At 40.7% G+C, this 19,474-nt stretch overlaps 2 pseudogenes; both read right to left on the bottom strand.

Annotated features, from left to right (window-relative positions):
* Positions 1-416: 416 nt before the first annotated feature.
* On the bottom strand, positions 417-14,163 carry LOC143547932 (F-box/kelch-repeat protein SKIP11 pseudogene; annotated as a pseudogene).
* A 3,778-nt stretch (positions 14,164-17,941) lies between these two features.
* Positions 17,942-19,062, bottom strand: LOC143547966 (F-box/kelch-repeat protein SKIP11 pseudogene; annotated as a pseudogene).
* Positions 19,063-19,474: the final 412 nt, after the last annotated feature.

Below are 19,474 nucleotides of genomic sequence, written 5' to 3'. Positions count from 1 at the left end.
CTAAAGGTATGTATATGTATATATAATTAAATCACACGTGACGAAGTTCATTGGTGGTCTCGAAATTTAAACATCCATCTTTTTGATAAAGATATAATAAAGATTTAGACATTATAAATAAATTTATTTGTATACAAATTTGTTGTCTTATGATCTATTCTATTTTTGTATTATTTTCATCACATCTGAAATCCTGTCTCTTCAACTGAAACATTAAACACATGTCATTTCAAGTCACATTATTGTTTGAATATTTTATAATTTCAAGAAACCACTTGAGTTTTGTTTCTTAAGAACTTTTATATAACTTATTTAGTTTTTCTAAATGATTTATATCTAAAGATTTGTATTTAAGAACCATATACACAAAAGAAAAAACATATGTTAATTATAAAAGCAAATTCATGACCAAAGTCCACACGTTTCCACACTACCACCCACAATTTATTCTCTTAAACACCAAAATAGTAAAATAACCAACAACATGAGTTCCTTAAACCTCGACATCAACACCCATGATAGCACAATTGTAAACATAGTTGTCGGACTTCTTCTGACCAACCATTGTCCACTTTGGTGGTCCTTCACTCGGAACCCATGCATAGATTTCAACATGAGCCTCCTTGTCAAGTGTCCAATGCCCACTAACAATTATCACCCGGTCTCCACACCCTCTGATGACGGGGGTAGCCCAAGGAATCAATAAAATGGCTTCCACACATTAACGCTAAAAAGGTTAAAAGCTTCGTTTCCCGCCCAAACTTATGTAAACAAGTACCCACGTGCTACAGTACGATGTCAACTCACTATTCACATCACTGTTCCCTCTTAGCAAGGGACATGCTCAGATAAAGTATTAATATTTTAATCATGGACCAACGGTCCAAAGCTTCCCGCCCACAAAGGTCAACTTTCTAAGCAAACTGGAGGGGAATTAGTTTGTACATTGGACGAAAGGCTTGGTGTCTCCTTCTATATAAAAAGGACTTAGCCATAAACAAAGGGATCATCAGATCTGGAGTTAACATATACTCCTTGATCTTCTCTTCTCCCTTGAGGAATACACACCATGCTTATTCCTTTCTTACTTCAAAAATATCCTTGCTTCACCAAGAGCTTCATCCAAGAACCGATTCCAAACATCACGGTTCTGGATCTTCGGTGAACTACAACACTCAACAAACAAACTAGTGAACCTCCTTCTACGTTTTGCAAACGTAGAGGGACACCACGACCTGCGTTAGGTTAACCTGAACCCTTCAAGCCTGTTAGCCTAACTAGTCCATTCACTATCATTGGTCTTATCTTTGTTGTAGCAACAAGTTGGCGCCCACCGTGGGGCTACGCCGCTTACTTTATCATAAAGACCAGTAGTGTAGCTCCATCACCATGTCAGAAGGTGGATCTCCCGGTGAAGTCAACCAAGTGTCAAGAACACCGACACCAAGTGCCGGCCAAGAAACTCCGGCGACGACCTCGCTTTTTTCCACCCCGGGAGGAACTTCGATGGAACCTTTGTTCCTCGAGTTTTCACCTTTTCGAACTCCAACCCCTTCACGATCCGGAGTTCCTTCTCCTCATGCAGGAGTCACGAACACCCCGGAGCGTGTGGACTTGACGATGGAAGGAGTGTCTCGGCATTTCTTGCAGCTAAGACACCTTCTTAACCAACACGTGAGCCAAGAAAGAGAAAAGGGGATAAGAATAAGGCTGGAGTATGACGAATCGGAGCCCTCGTTGTCGCTCGGACGTCCTCCTTCCCCTCTAACCAGCTCACGGCCGGCTGCTTCTCTTTTTGAAGCTGGTCCAAGTGTAACCTGCCAACCTTTTAACATGTCTCCTTACACATGTGGGAGACCAAGCCCAACGGCTTTCCCTTTGTTCACTTCACAACCCCTTGGGCACGAGACCACTCTCGACCAAATATGGCAGTCACCGGCTTCAAGTGTTCCTCCTACAGCCACTACATGGGAGCAGACCATGTCGGTCTTTCTCTTGGCTCGAAGTGCTGCGATGAGCACTCCCATGGGAACAAATCAAACATCGGCAACTCCTGAAGGCCTTCAAGGCTTCAACCTCATGCCTCAGATGATGGCTCAAATGATGGCACACTTTCCTTGGACCCAGCTCATCAACCAAGCGTTGGGTACTCACCAAGGAACCACAAGTCATAATCCTGCTGTAAGGCTAGACGAAGATCTGGCAAAACCTTAAAAGCCCGTTAACCTATCATGTTTCTCCCAACAAATCGCCGATTATGATTTTCAAACAAAAATCAAGATGCCACCCCATATAAAAACGTATGATGAGACTGAAGTTCCCGAAGATCACCTCCAGGTCTTCACTGGGGCGGACAGAATCAAAAAATGATCCCATGCTGAATGTTGTTTAATGTTCATGCAAACGTTAGTCGGATCAGCCAGGATATGGTTCAATGACCTTCCTGCTCAAAGCGTTCGAAGCTTCGACGATCTTAGCAAAGGCTTTTGGCCAACTTTTCACAACAGAGAAGGTATGTCAAGGATGCCACGGTCATTTTTCAGATAAAACAAAAAGATGACGAGAGCCTTCGAGATTTCATCGAAAGGTACAAAAAAAAAGGGTTGACATATGTAGGGGCTGATGAAAAAATGAGGGTGGCAGGCTTCATGAACGCCGTCACCTCCAAACACCTCACAAGGGACTTTAACAAGTGCCTGCCTAAAACCCTTGAAGAAGCTCTTGAACGAGCTGAGGCCCATATCCGAGGCGAAGAGGCCGTTGATTTCAAAGAACAACGAAAGAGAGCTCCTAGTTGGCGGGGCAACAGCCCCAACCGAAAGAAAGGGAACTACAATCCCTATGATAAATATCCCAGGAGCTCAGATCAATGAAGGCCTGAAGGTCGGAACCCTCTAAGCAGGGAAAAGACTGTGAACTTCACAGCCTTAACCAAAACCCCTCAGGAGATCCTTGCCACCGAGGATGTGAAGCACAACTTCCGACCTCCTCGACCCTTGTCCAAAAGCAAGAAGAACGAAAACTCCACCCAGTTCTGTGAGTTCCACGAAGAAAAAGGTCACCACACGAACGATTGCTTTCAACTCAAGAAAAGAATTGAGAAAGCTGTCAAATCTGGAGAGTTGGCTCATTTGGTAAAAGGGGTCAAGGCAAGATGGCTGAAAGAAAGAGTAAAGAAGTGAATATGGTGAATATAGACCAAGGTGTTCCCCACAAACGACAACGCTTGGAGGCTTGGGAGCTTCAATGCATCTGCTTCCCACCGACTCAAGGTGACTTACTCTCAAACCCTTTAACGGTGGAAGCAAACGTGGGAACACTCAGAACAAACAAAGCCTACATTGACACAGGGGCGGCCACAGAGATCATGTATGAAAGATTCTTCAACCGACTGAGCAAGTGTAAGGCCCCGTTCCCGGTAGCCCTACTTTAGCGTCGGATTTACTCATAAACACAGTTCTTACAAATCAGAATTAATTAAAACTTTTCGCGAAATATAAAACATCAACCATTCGTTACAAAACATTAAATATTTTCTTTGATACCATAACACAAAACATTATATTTAAAAACATCTTTACTTCTATCTTCAGATGCCAGCCGTTCAATCCATGCCATGTGTCATCCTCATGCCGACTCTTTAATCTGCTCACCTGCGTGCATACTAAAAGTCAGCTACGCTGAGTGAGTTCTAGTTAAATCAGACGACATACATTACATACAATACGTACACATAACATGCAAACATACATATCCGAAGATATATACTAATACTTAACCAGTACCCTACTTCCATACATACATACATACATACATACATATCTACAATCACAAACCTCAGTCTACCGTGAGTACGTTCATAGTCCGCCGTCTATACCTGTACTCATGGTCGTGAACATGAAAAAGGTATGCCGTCCTTACCTATGTTCACCATCTATGGTACGTACAAAGTCCGCAGTCCTTCCCTGTACCATCCTATGTTAACAACACATGCAAGGTCCGCAGTCTTTCTCTGTGTTGCAACTAAGTGATAACACGTAAGAGGTCCGCAGTCCTCCCCTATGCTATCACGACTCAACTATAGCAAGTGTAAGGTCCACATTCCTTTCCTATGCTGACTCCTATTTCTTAGCACGCAAGAGGTCCGCAGTCCTCTCCTATACTATCACAACACAAATACAGCAAGAATAAGGTTCGCAGTCCTTTCCTACGTTGACTCTTATTTGAAGCACGTATAAGGTCCACCGTCCTTAATTACGTTCTCATCTATCGCCTGTAACTCGTATAAGGCCCACCGTTCTTAACTACGCCTTCACCTGTCAAGTCTATGTCCAACGGAAGTTGGAGGGATTTGCCATCCTAACTTACTACGTCAGACGTAGAACTTATATACCTTTCATAGACCTGTATACGCATACTTCACATATACAATAATTATAGCATAAGAACACTCTATCAAGCCATTGCCTGACAGTACATGCAATATCCGAAGATCGTTCATGTACCGACAAGAAATCATTTATACATTGTACGTAGCATTCATATTCGTAACTATAACTTGATAATACGTGCAATATCCGAAGATCGTTCACGTACCGACAAGAAAATCCTTTAAACCGTTCACATATATCACATAGGGCATACACTTATCGCATAGGATAAGTGTATTAACAAATCACATCTAGTATGCACACAGCCCCGAAAACATAACAAGGAATGAGGCTAGAAACTCACCTGAACTCGGTTACTCCTTCTGCTAATGGTTACTCCTTTCTCGAGCTATGCGCGTCTAACTGTTTAATAATTGAATATCAAATACTACTCTAGCCATTCTCGTTGCAACTTAATTAGTCTTACGCGTCTAAGCTAGTTTTACTTCATTAAATCATTACCCGGTTAGTTAATCGTTACTCATTAACCCTTTCAAGGTACCTTTCATAAATTATCAAAGTCCAAGGGCTAATATGTAATTATCTCATTCTTTCTAAGTCCAGGGACTGTTCTGTCATTATATCAGACTTCTAGTTCGCTACAGTCCCTTAACGAATTGGAGTTCATTCGTTGCTTCCATCTCTGGCTAATTCGTTACTTTATAACGAATTGACCTTCGTAGCGAACTGAACCTTATAACGAATTGGACCCTTGACGAAAGGCCCTTCAGTAACGAATGGAACCCTACTAGTTCGTTATCTTCTTTTAACAAATGACCATAACGAATCGAGGTTAATTCGTTATCTTTTCCCCTTAACGAAAAGGACACGAACTGAGGCTAGTTCGCTATGCCTTCCTTAACGAATCACCAGACGAATTACCCCTAGTTCGTCAACTTCCCGTTAATGAACTAGGGTTAGGTCAGAATGTCAGAGAACATTCTCTGACATCCTTACCTCGTACCCAACATTCTCCGGCGCCGCCATTGTCGGAAAAACGTGTGGTGGCCGGAAAAACGTATTCCAGCACCGTTTTCACCGTTTTTCGTCCCGTTCGATCCAGATCTGAGCTAGGGTGACCCCTAAGCTCATCTTAGGTTCGGTTTATACCCGATTCCACCCGGATCTCGTGACTTCAACGGTTTAACGGTGTTGGCTCGTCGTTTCGTGACTAATCTAACGGGTTTGAGTATAAACAACATCATACTATCATTACCTCAGGTCGGAAATCAGTTATCTTTCTTCTTCTTCTTCTTGGTTCGGCTAGAGAGAGAGAGAGTAGGATGAGAGAGAGCTAAGTGTGTGTTTTGGGTGGTGTATGGAATATGTGTAAATGAAGGGATTTGGGCATAATGAAGGTATTTATATGATGGGTCATGGGCTTGAGCCCGTGTCGTATCTTCCTTCCATTTTTACCCAAGTCCATTACCCATATCACTTAACCCAACACAAGCCCGACTCGTACTAACTCCTACTTCATTTAATTATTTCTCCGCTAACCCGAGTAAACTTTCTCACCAAAAATAAATAATATAAATAATATTATTTTAGAAATTTCAGGATGTTATAGCAAGGAAGAGCGTTCAAGGCTTCAACCCTCCGAGTCATCTATAAAAGGTATCGCCGACGTACCCTTGAAGCCTTTAGGTCAACTAACCCTTGATGTCTGTTTTAGTGAAGGCAGGATGAAGAAAATCAAACCACTCACTTTTGTGGTTATCGACACACCTTCCAGCTACGATGTAATCATAGGAAGGCCAGGACAATGTGTGTTCAACATGGCTGTTTCTGTTAGTTAAGGTGTTGTGAAGTTTCCCACCGACAGGGGATTGCAACCCTTCAACCTACCCAAGAGGTTTACACGGTTGAAGGGGAAAGCTCAAAAAGCAAAGACGAAGAGCAAGGCTTAATCATAAACCCCAAGTACCCTGAACAAAAGGTACGGGTAAACACAAGCCTTTCCAAAGAAACACTCTCACATCTTGAAAAGCTGTTGATAAACTATAGCGATGTCTTTGCTTGGTGCCCGGAAGACATGACAGGCATCCCTCGAAGCATCGCAGAACATGAGCTGAAAATACCTCCCGATGTCAAGCCTGTTGTCCAAAAGAAACGGAGCCTAGCTCCTGAAAGAAGCTTGGCAGCATGTCAAGAGGTTGAAAAGCTTGTACAAGCCGGGATCCTACGTGAGGTCAAGTATCAATCTTGGGTGGCTAATCCAGTCATGGTTCGAAATCCTGACAAGTCTTGGAGGATGTGCATCGACTTCAAAGACTTAAACAAAGCATGTCCAAAGGATTGCTATCCTTTACCCGAGATGGACCTCAAGGTTGACTCTTTAACCGACCATCCCTTTAAGTGTTTTCTCGACGCTTACAAGGGTTACCATCAAATTCTCATGAAAGTGGAAGATGAAGAAAAAACTGCATTCCACACGGACAAGGGTATTTTTTGTTATCAAAAGATGCCTTTTGGCCTATGAAATGACGGTGCAACCTACCAACGTTTGATCGACAAAGCATTTGCTAGCCAAATTAGCATAAACCTGGAAGCTTATGTTGATGATCCGGTAATCAAAAGCAAAACCGAGCATCAAATGCTTGAAGACATACAAGAAACCTTCCAAAACTTAAGAAAGATCAACATGAAGCTTAACCCTGGAAAATACTCATTCGGGTTCGAAGAAGGCAAGTTTTTGGGGCACATCGTGGGAAAATAAAGCATAAAAGCTAATCCCAACAAATTCAGGGATGTTCTTGAAACCAAATCCCCACAAAGCAAAAAAGAAGTGGAAAGTCTGAATGGAAGGCTTGCAGCCTTGAAGCGTTTTACCTCCAAGCTTGCTGAGAAGTCCCTACCCTTTTTCAAAACACTAAAGGGTTGCACCAATAAGAAAGATTTCAGGTGGACGGAAGAAGCAGAAGAAGCCTTCAACCAAATGAAGCAACACTTGGCTTCACTTCCGGCTATTGCAGCCCCTGAAACAGGAGAACTGATCTTTGTCTATCTCTCAGTCGCTGAAGAAGCATTAAGCGTGGTTCTAACCATCGAACGAGACAAAGTTCAGGTACCCGTTTATTTCTTTAGTAAAACACTAAAACTGACAGAGGTCAAATATCCTCCTTTGAAAAAACTTTCCCTGGCCTTAATTCAAACGGCCAGAAGGCTTCGAATGTACTTTCAAGCACACCCTATACAAGTGGTCACTGACTAACCCATCAAAAGTGTGCTTGAAAAACCAGAAAATTCAGGCCGATTAGGTGAACATAACATCACCTACGTCCCAAGAAAAGCTATCAAAACCCAAGTCTTGGCGGACTTCATTGTAGAAATTCCAATGCAAGTCATTCATGAAATATATACAACTGCCACTGAACCTTCTGACCCTGAATCCTGGAAGCTTTTTACCGATGGAGCTTCCAGCATCGAAGGGTCAGGAGCTGGGTTCATTTTAATCAACCCTAAAGGGTTAGAATTTACATATGCTCTTCGACTTGAATTTCAGACCACCAACAATGAATCTGAATACGAAGCATTGATCGTTGGTCTGAAGATTGCCAAAGAAATGAAGATCCAAAAGCTACAAGTCTTCACAGACTCATTGCTTATTTCAAGTCAAGTCAATGATAGCTATGTAGCCAAAGAGCCTAACATGAAGAAGTACCGTGAAAAGGAAAAAGGGTTGATGACCACGTTTCAAGAATGCACCATCAAACAAGTCCCAAGATCACAAAACAAGAGAGCCGATGCCCTGAGCAAACTAGCATCCCTCACATTTGCACACCTCACCAAGAAAGTATTGGTGGAAGTGTTGAAAACTCCTTCAATTCAAGAATTGGAGGTTCAAGATGTAATCACTGAAGAAGGTCCCAATTGGATGACTCCCATAGAAAAGTTCCTCAAAAATGGTGAGTTACCTCTGGACCAGATGAAGTCTGAAAGGGTTCGAATCAAATCTAGACAGTATGTGTTGCAAGGAGAAATCCTTTATAAAAAGGCCTACCTTGCACCACTGCTGAGATGTGTAGGCCCTGAACAAAGTCAATATCTGATCAAAGAGGTTCACGAGGGGATATGTGGAGCTCATTTTGGGCCAAGAACAGTGGTCGCAAAATTGATGAACCTTGGATACTTCTGGCCCACAATGCACCGAGATGCAACCGAACAACTCAAGAAGTGTGAATCTTGTCAAATTCATGCACATGTCCCAAAAAGCCCCAAGCACGATCTAGTCCCTATCTCCTCGGCTTGGCCATTCCACAAATGGGGAATGGACATCGTTGGTCCATTCCCACTGGCCAAAGGTGGGGTAAAATTTTTGCTAGTAGCCGTCGACTACTTTACCAAGTGGCCTGAAGTTAAACCACTTGCAAAGATAACGGGCAAACAAGTCATCGACTTTGTGTGGGAAAGCATCACCTGCCGCTACGGGTTGCCAGGAGTGTTGGTCACGGATAATGGGAAACAATTTGCTGAGAAGCCTTTTAGCACATGGTACAAATAATTAAGAATCACTCAAGTGTTCAGCTCAGTCGCATACCCACAATCCAACGGCCAAGTTGAAAGAACAAACAGAACCATCGTGGAAGGAATCAAAACAAGGCTGGGAAGGTACAACAACAATTGGCTTGATGAGCTCCCAAATGTTCTATGGGCAATAAGAACAACCGAGAAGACAAGCCACAAGCGAACGCCTTACATCCTAGTGTTCGGATCGGAAGCCGTAATCCCAGCCGAAGTCGGAGTTGTGACTCAAAGAACACTCAACATGGACCTCGAATCAAACAACAATGAGACCATGTTGAATTTGCAACTCCTTGAAGAAATTCATGATCAAGCCGCAATACAAGATGCTAAGTACAAGCAAAAAATGGAAGCTTATTACAATGCAAGAGTGAAACATGAACGTTTCAAGCCTGGAGACCTTGTACTCCGAAACAACAAGGCCAGCAAGAAAGAAAATCAAGGAAAACTTGGCCCAAAGTGGGAAGGACCATACACAATCCTTGAAGCTCACAAGGGTGGATCCTACAAGTTGGCCGACACAGAAGGCAAAAAGCTTCCAAGACACTGGAACGACAAAACCCTTAAAAGGTCCCATGCCTAGTCAAAGTCTTAATATGTATTTCAAGAGATGTATAATTCTCCCTTTTTGTGAACAACAACCTCTTGGATGAATGATAAAGTTTATTTCAAAACTTGTCTTTACTATCCTATAGTCAGGTTGAGAACCTAGCAAGAAACTCCATGGCAAGGGCCATGTAAGGGGATGAGCTCCCAGGCCACATCGCTCAATAGGTTCAAGGGTTAAATGGACATATATAAGGGGTGAGTACCTATATCAATCCAACTCCATGAGACTTAGAAAATTTTTTCAACTAAAACTTGTCTCATAGACAGGTCTGAGAAGCCTACACCAATTCGTTCCTTAAGCTTTGAAAAAGTTTACGAAACAAAAATCATACACTAAGTAGTGATACAAAGGATAGCCAACATGTGCTTTTTACCTAATGAAGCCTTGAAGCTAAAGTGACTGCAGCACTAAAACTTCTTAAGGAAAGTTAGCTAAAAACACATCAAACTAACAAGACAAACAACCAAAACACAAATACATAGAACATCACGGTTCATAAACAAGGCCATTCCAAGGCCATAACTAACAGCATTCATAATAAGCCAAATAAGGCTAAACAAGGACATCACAAGGATTCCCAAGAAAATGTCCAAAGGGCCAAAAAGGCCAAACACAACCACAAGGCAGAAACTTTAAGAGTTTCATGCCAAACCTACATTGTTTAAGATTACATAACATTGTTTAACGGTGCTAAGAAAGCTACGAATCAAGTGTTTAAACATCAGAAACAGGCTTTGAAGTACTAGCCTTACCACCTTTAGCCTTCTTGTACTTCTTGACTTCCGGGCCAACATCAGCAACAGCCGAGCCTTCGAGGCTTGCCACATGAGATCCGCCGCTACCCCCAGATAAAGTTTCTTCACTATCACCAGAACGGGAGCGCTTCTTCGACAAGGACTCAAGCACCTCTTTAACAACTTTCTCATCGAGGCCGGCTGGTTTCAAACCCTGCAACACAGAAAGAGGCTTACCAAAGCACGACAAAACTTCACCCACATAAGGGTAAGTGAGCCTTTCCATTGCACGAACTGAATCTAAGAAGAGCTTGTAAGCTTCACGGTTGTACAGGGGAGACTTCTCCATAGGTTGGCCAGACTCGTGATGACCAAAGCCAGCAACAAAACCCAAATGCTTACCATGGGCCAGCAGCTTCGTATACACATTGCCCAACACCGAGTTGAACTCATTAGAATGAAGCAAGTAAGTCACGACCTGTTGAAACCCGTGCTCAATTAGCCACTTGTTGTCATCAGAGGTTTGGGTGACTGAAGCCTTCAAGCCTTCTTTCTCCATCTCAAAGGCTTTCCTCTACACCTCAAAGGCTTCCCGGTCAGCATCCAACTTGGCCCTGTCAGCCTCCATAGCTTTCTTTAACCCTGCCAACTCAATCTCATGGCCACGAGACAGCTCATCAATTTTCCTAACATAACCCTCCTCTTTCTTCGAAAAACCTTCAATCTCCTTCTTCATCTCCATCATAGAAGCCGTCATTCCCTCTTTCTTCTTGGAAAAATCCTCATACTCCTGCATCCCTTTCCTAAAACGAGTCACACTCTCTGCCAAAAGGGCAGAAAGGTTGCAAGAACTCAAAACCAACTTTGACAGCATGGAATCACCTTCCATGCCAGATCTAGTCTCACGAACGCCAGGAGGAGCGAAATTGGCTAATACATCAGCACAAACTTCCAGATCTTTGAACCTTTCACCAACCTTCATGTTCCACTCTGGCACATAGACTGCATCCACATCCAACCCCTGAACCATCGGCATCACAACCTTCTTGCCAGCCGATTTCTTCTTCTTAGAAACAACCAAGCCCTGCTCTTTTTCCACTTCCACGCTTGGACCTCGATCTTCGGTTACCAGAACATCGTTACTAACCTCAACCTGTTCATGAGAAGATGACTGGCCAGAGGACTTCAATAAACGCCGTGTAGAACGACGAGTGGAAGCCTTAGGACCAGCAACCTTGGTGAACCCTTTCACGTTTGGAACCCCTACATAACCAGAATATTCAAACCTACCCTCTTTCCCTCAAACCATTGAATCTTCCCCAACAACAGCAGCAGCATCCGTAAACCCAACATCTGAAGTATCGTCACTTTTCAAAAAGTCCAAAGTCGACATAACTACAACCGCAAAGGAAACTTATTAGCAAACATATCAACAAAATAAAGCAAATACGGGACAAACAAAAGCATACCCTTGTTATCCCTCATAAGCATGGGATCCCTATTAGGCTTATCCCATAAGTTGCGTATTCCTAATAACACAAGAAGATGTTCAGGAAGAGGACGAAGACGCGACGGACATTTTCTAATCGATTTCAAAAAAGCCTCATTCAACTCCGATTCGGCCGGCTCTGGTTCATTTAGAACAGCCTCGGGTTGTCTCCAAACAGGTTTAAATGGAAGGATAGAGTCGGAAACAAAGAAAAAACGGTCCTTCCAAGAACCGAGGGTTGTAACCGTCGAAGAAACCAAACATGTGTCAAATTGTGTGTGTTCAAACGTGTACCAATCACCGTTTTTCTCTAAGCGAAAGAAACGGCGAAAACTCAACAATGAAGGGTCATAACCTAGGGCTCTATATAAAACCTCAAAATGTAAAACTCTAGCAAGCCCTAAGGGATGAATCTGACCGAACGACACGCGGTAATACGCCAATACATTCAAAACAAAGATTGAAAATGGATACCGGAGATGTGAGAACTCAAAGTGACGGCAATAAAGGGCAATGAAACCCGCCGGACAACGATCGATTGAAGAATCGACCGGCGGAGCAATCGGTTTAAACTTTAATCCTATTCCCCATTCAATACAAAACGACTCAACCTCTTCTTGGGTCAATCGGGAAAAACTAACTGAAAGGTCTTTCTTAGCAACCATAATTTTGAAGGAAATATGAAGGATCGAAACTAACCAGATAAAGGATCGAAAGAAACTTGAATATTGTGGAACTTTAAAAGAAAAATGAAGGAGAAGGAACAGTTATTTTCATTATTAAGGAGCAGTTATTGGGAACCGCAACCTGCAGTTACCATCACATCAACTGTCTTGTCAAAATTTCAAAAAATTACCAAAACTGAACAAAGCCTCGAAGCCTACAAGCCTCGAAGCCTTTAAGCAATAAACAAAATAAGTGCAAAAGTCAGAAGCCCTTGAGCTTAACCCTCAAATTCCTCTGACTTGGGGGGCTGATGACGGGGGTAGCCCAAGGAATCAATAAAATGGCTTCCACACATTAACGCTAAAAAGGTTAAAAGCTTCGTTTCCCGCCCAGACTTATGTAAACAAGTACCCACGTACTACAGTACGATGTCAACTCATTATTCACATCACTGTTCCCTCTTAGCAAGGGACATGCTCAGATAAAGTATTAATATTTTAATCATGGACCAACGGTCCAAAGCTTCCCGCCCACAAAGGTCAACTTTCTAAGCAAACTAAAGGGGAATTAGTTTGTACACTGGACGAAAGGCTTGGTCTCTCCTTCTATATAACAAGGACTTAGCCATAAACAAAGGGATCATCAGATCTAGAGTTAACATATACTCCTTGATCTTCTCTTCTCCCTTGAGGAATACACACCATGCTTATTCCTTTCTTACTTCAAAAATATCCTTGCTTCACCAAAAGCTTCATCCAAGAACCGATTCCAAACATCACGGTTCTGGATCTTTAGTGAACTACAACACTCAATAAGCAAACTAGTGAACCTCCTTCTACGTTTTGCAAACGTAGAGGGACACCATGACCTGCGTTAGGTTAACCTGAACCCTTGAAGTTTGTTAGCCTAACCAGTCCATTCACTATCATTGGTCGTATCTTTGTTGTAGCAACACCCTCTAAAAGCAATACCTCAACCATCAATACTATCAGCTCTTTCAGGCAACTTGCCAATGCCATCCCACACTTTCGTCTTCTTGTCATACTTCCTCACCTCTTTTGACTCACAATCAGCAGCATACAACTCATTATCAACCACCGCAAGCAACGGTGAAGACATCGAGTAATCACCACCACCACCAAAGGGCCACATACCAGGAACCTCCTTCCACTTCTTGGCCTCCAAGTCATACTCCTCTCCACTTGAAAGAGGCTTCATATCCGCCCCACCGCACTCACCCACCACATAAAACTTCCCATCCATAAACACACCCGAACTCATCTTTCTTGCCTTCAGCAGGCTCGGAAACGTCTCCCAAGCGCCAGTTTTGCTACTGTAACTTTCCATGGTGTCCATGGCCATTCCCTTTCTGTTAACACCGCCTGCGAAGATTGCGATCTTCCCAAGACTCGCGGACCCGAATAAGGATCTTGGGTTGTTCATTTGCAGCCCTTCGGTCCATAAATTCGTCAGCGGGCTGTACTTGAAGACAGCCTGGCCAGAAACATGTTTGCCAAGAACCAAAAGCTCGGTCCCAATCCCCATGGACTCTTTGTCCGAATGAGCGAAGCCTGTATCGCCATCGATCGTCGGTAGATGCATCTATGTCTTGTTAACCGGGCTGAATGCCTCCCATTGCAACAGGTTGCAAGAGAAGTAAGCCCAGTATTCAACTGCTGGATTCTTGTTTCCCATTGAACTCCCTGACATGTTTTTTTGATGCTTATGTCACAAGATCTTGTAAGTGTCTTTGATAACCTGCAAGATTTCAGCAGCATATATATTAATTATCATAATGACACAAGAAAAAAATAGGTAACTAGAAATGTATTATTAATTTGTTACCCTATGATCTAGCTATCAATAATTAAATATATTTTTTACCATGAAAATACATAAAACGAAAGATTCTAAAACATAAAACAAAAGAATTTAAAACATGTACATAATTAACAAAATCAGAGAAGCTAGAATGCTTACGCGAGTCAGACATAACTATAAAAAAGAATTACACTAGTCCTAGTTGCAAGATTGATCATGACCAATATAATTTAATGGAAGGAATTTGAAAGATAAAACTTATCAAAGTGGTAAAAACAACATAAATTTTGTTTTTACCTCTTTCTCTCTTACAAATGTATGTATATGTGACAAATTATTTATCAACCGGTTACTAATATAGAAGAAAGAAACGCAAGAAACGCTGGAGAGAGAAATAATGGTGTGGATGCTGACAGTGAGTGGGATGCTAGGCGTGATACTCAGGTGTGGCCCACTTTCACGCAATACAACAGTTGTCTTGAAATGGTGATTGTCAATAGTTCATGTGTTCCAACGACTGTTGTTAAATCTATAGACATAATACAGCTGTATACAATATACACAATATATCTGTGTGTTGCTCCCATGATATCTATATATGTCTAACTTACAAAGCTAGTTCTTATGATCCTTCCGTTACCTTCTTTTGTACCAAAAACTGGCTTTTAACTTTCAAAAATATTTAATCATTAAATTTTACAACCCTTCTGTTACCTTCTTTTGTACAAAAAGCTTGCTTATAACTCTCAAAATATTATATTATTAAATTTTATAGCTTTTTCGTACCTTCTTTTATACAAAAATCTGGCTTTCGGTTCTCAAATACTTAAAGATTAAGTTTAATAAACTAATAGTTACAATCCTATAGAATTTGTGTAATTAAAGGGGTGGCACATTGAATATCTAGCATTCACAATAGGTCTTCTGTATTTTATATGAGTGGGTTCTTAATTTTGTATGGAGTGGTAGTAAGTGGAGGAAAAATAAAATGTTATTATTCATGAATAAATTTAGAAAAACACTGTTCATACTTCATATTTTTTTAATAATTGTTGAAAGTGATCGTGAGTATAGGGGAGAAAAAATGTAATAATAAAGCCAAGAAAAAGTATTATTTTGAAAAAGAGAGAAAATGTAATTTTTAGTGTAATTATAGATATGCGGATAGAAGACCTGAAGGGAATGCTCTAACACGCATACAGGGTCGTGGGATGTAATCGAGAAAAAGCTTGACCGTTTGAAACATGGCGGTCATCGACAAAGTGAGCTCATTTATGCAGTTTTGGTTGATATTTATCGGTAGTATGGGAGGTTTGAAGATGCAGAAGAGTGCATAAACACATTAAAACTTGAAGGGGTTCCATTATCAGCTAGAATATTTTGTTTGCTTGCAAACGCCTATGCCCAACTGGTAAGTATTTCTGTATTCTTATTGTCATATACTGCTTCAAAAAACCATACATTTGGCAATTTGATGTGGCTTTGTTACATAGGGTTTGTGTGAGCAAATTGTTAAGGTTCTCCAGTTGATAGAGCGTGAAGGAATCGAACCAAATCTTATTATGCTTAATGTATTGATCAATGCATTTGGCATTACTGGACGACACTTGGAGGCGCTCTCGGTATACCAACACATAAAAGAAAGTGCATGTCCTTTGTCTGTTATAAACCGCGTAAAACATGTTAAAATTGGAGTTGTTTATGCTAATTGTACTCTTGGTTGCTTGTGAAGGGTGTAAGTCCAGATGTGGTTACCTATGGTCTACACTACTATTATGAAAGCTTTGATAAGAGCAAAGGAGTTTGATAAGGTGCCTGTAGTGTATAAAGATATGCAGTGGAGAAGCTTGGACAAGTTCGTCGGGGGGGGGGGGGGGGGGGGCTCGAAATGTATTAGAAAAACATAAACGGGGGCGTCGGGCTCAATTTTTGGGCAGAAAACGGATAAATTTACACTATGTATAAAAATTTTTGGGCAAAAAATGGTCAATTTACACTACTGCGCAAAAAAACTAGGGGGCCGGGGCTACCCCGACCCTAGTGAAGCTTCGCCCTTGAAGATATGGCTAGTGGATGTTCGCCAGATAGGAAAGCTAGAGAATTGCTGCAAAATGCAATGATGGTTCTTCAACACAGACGTTGATTAGATCAACCAGATTGTGAAGCTATATGGTTCGTGTGAAAAAGTTCAATTTTTTTAGTACGGTTTAGGTTGGGTTGACCCAAAATACTATGTAAATAATTAGGTTGTCAAATATGATTGTGAAATACTATGGTTTCATTTACATTTTGGGGCCTTTCGACCCACTTCCTTTTGAACTAATCTTTTTTTTTACTTGTTTGTCATTTTATATACTAAACATGTTGCAATCTAGCGTATCATTATGTGAAACGATGGCGGAGTCTTCATCAATGAAATGCTTTGCTGAAACGCCTAACAAGAAAAATGTAATTATCATGGTATGTTATACAATTGTTTTTCATAAATCAACTAGCACACGACATAAATCGAGTTAGATTGATTTTCTAATCATGTTAACGCATTTATCAGTTATTGAAATATAATTAAGGGGATAAAAAGTGTTTGTGGGTCAGACCAACCTGAGCCGGTCTTACTAATTAGCCAAGCATTTGGCTCCAACTAAGGTGCTAGCCACCAAGTATTGTCACCAACAAAGATGAACTTTGACAACTGCTTGTTATCTAGAATGATGTATTTAATGCATAGAACAACACATATAAGATTATACAAGAACCGAAATCTTATTAATTAAAGTTTCACAAGTGACTTGTTTTGATCTTATTTTTCCACACGCTAGAAAACCAAATGTGTGTAGGGGTGCTGTTCAGGTTTTTTATTCGGGTTTTGGGTTATTCAATTAAAGGTTATTTGGTTTTTTTATATAGGAATCCGACCCGTTTACCAACTCAAATGAAATTGTTGCGTCTTGTGCTAAGTTCATATTAAAAAGTCAGGTTAGCATCGTTAGTTGTTTTCTCATGTGTGCATGTTCTCCCATGTATATACACACAAAACTATTTGATTTGTATGCGTCTTCCACTTCGAGCAAATTGGACATCGTGACATGGATAATGTAAATAAAATCCATGTTTCTTAAGTACATAAAACCCTACATTAGTTATAAGGGTCATTAAAATGTAATCTAAACTATTTGTCAATAATTTGCTTATATTTGAGAGTGTTTGAATATATAATGCAACTCTTTTGGGGTTGTCTTGTTTGAATATATAATGTAACTCTTTTGGGGTTTGTAATTAAATATTTGAATATATTATATAAATCTGAAGGTATTTTTGTATTATTTTAATCACATATGAAATTCTGTCTCAAAAATTGTAACATTAATACATTCCTTCATATTTATAGAATATTTTCAAATATTTTATTACAAATCTCCAAAAAGATATAATAAAGATTGAGACATTACATATAAATTTATTTGTAAACAAATTTGTTTTCTTATGATTAATTCTATTTTTGTATTGTTTTCATCACATCTAAAATTTTGTCTTCACAACTGAAACATTAAACACATGTGATTTCAAGTCACATTATTGTTTGAATATCTTATAATTTTAAAAACACTTGATTTTTATTTCTAAAGAACTTTTATATAACTTATTTAGTTTTTCTAAATGATTTATATCTAAAGACTTGTATTCAAGAACCATAAACACAAAAGAAAAACATATATTAATTATAAAAGCAAATTCATGAGCAAAGTCCACACATTTCCACACAACCACCCACAATTTATTCTCTTAAACACCAAAATAGTAAAATAACCAACAACATGAGTTCCTTAAGCCTCGACTTCAATGCCCATGATAGCACAATTGTAAACATAGTTGTCGGACTTATTGTGACCAACCATTGTCCACTTTGGTGGTCCTTCACTCGGAACCCACGCATAGATTTCAACATGAGCCTCCTTGTCATGTGTCCAATGCCCACTAACAATTATCACCCGGTCTCCACACCCTCTAAAAGCAATACCCCAACCATCAATACTATCAGCTCTTTCAGGCAACTTGCCAATGCCATCCCACACTTTCGCCTTCTTGTCATACTTCCTCACCTCTTTTGACTCACAATCAGCAGCATACAACTCATTATCAACCACCGCAAGCAACGGTGGAGACATCGAGTAATCACCACCACCACCAAAGGGCCACATACCAGGAACCTCCTTCCACTTCTTGGCCTCCAAGTCATACTCCTCTCCACTTGAAAGCGGCTTCATATCCACCCCACCGCACCCACCCACCACATAAAACTTCCCATCCATAAACACACCCGAACTCATCTTTCTTGGCTTCAGCAGGCTCGGAAGCGTCTCCCAAGCGCTAGTTTCGCTGTTGTAACTTTCCACGGTGTCCATGGCCATTCCCTTTCTATTAACACCGCCTGCGAAGATTGCGATCTTTCCATGGCTCGCAGACCCGAATAAGGATCTTGGGTTGTTCATTTGCGGCCCTTCGGTCCATGAATTCGTCAGCGGGTTGTACTTGAAGACAGCCTGACCGGAAACATGTTTGCCAAGAACCAAAAGCTCGGTCCCGACCCCCATGGACTCTTTGTCCGAATGAGCAAAGCCTGTATCGCCATCGATCATCGGTAGATGCATCCATGTATTGTTAATGGGGTTAAATGCCTCCCATTGCAACAAGTTGCAAGAAAAATAAGCCCAGTATTCAACTGCTGGATTCTTGTTTCCCAATGAACCCCCTGACATGTTTTTTTGATGCTTATGTCACAAGATCTTGTTTCTGCCTTTGATCACCTGCAAGATTTTAACAACATATTATCATAATGACACAAGAAAAATATAGGTAACAAGAAATGTATAATTAATTTGTTACCATATGATCTAGCTATCAACAATTAAATATATGCCTTTTTTTACATGAAAATGCATAAAACGAAAGATTCTAAAGCATAAAACAAAAGAATTAAAAACATGTACATAATTAACAAAATCAGAGAAGCTAGAATGCTTATGCAAGTCAGACTTAACTATAAAAAAGAATTACACTAGTCCTAATTTCAAGATTGATCATGAACCATATACTTTAATCGTTGGAATTTGAAAGATGAAACTTATTAAAGTGGTAAAAACAACATAAATTTTGTTTTTACCTCTTTCTCTCTTACAAATGTATGTATATGTGACAAATT

The sequence above is a fragment of the Bidens hawaiensis genome, unplaced genomic scaffold, assembly GCF_021521415.1.
Source record: "Bidens hawaiensis isolate Kalapana, Puna unplaced genomic scaffold, B.hawaiensis_p1.1 tig00014897_1, whole genome shotgun sequence".
In the NCBI taxonomy this organism is placed as follows: Eukaryota; Viridiplantae; Streptophyta; class Magnoliopsida; order Asterales; family Asteraceae; genus Bidens; species Bidens hawaiensis.
This window is presented reverse-complemented; position numbering and strand designations above follow the sequence as displayed.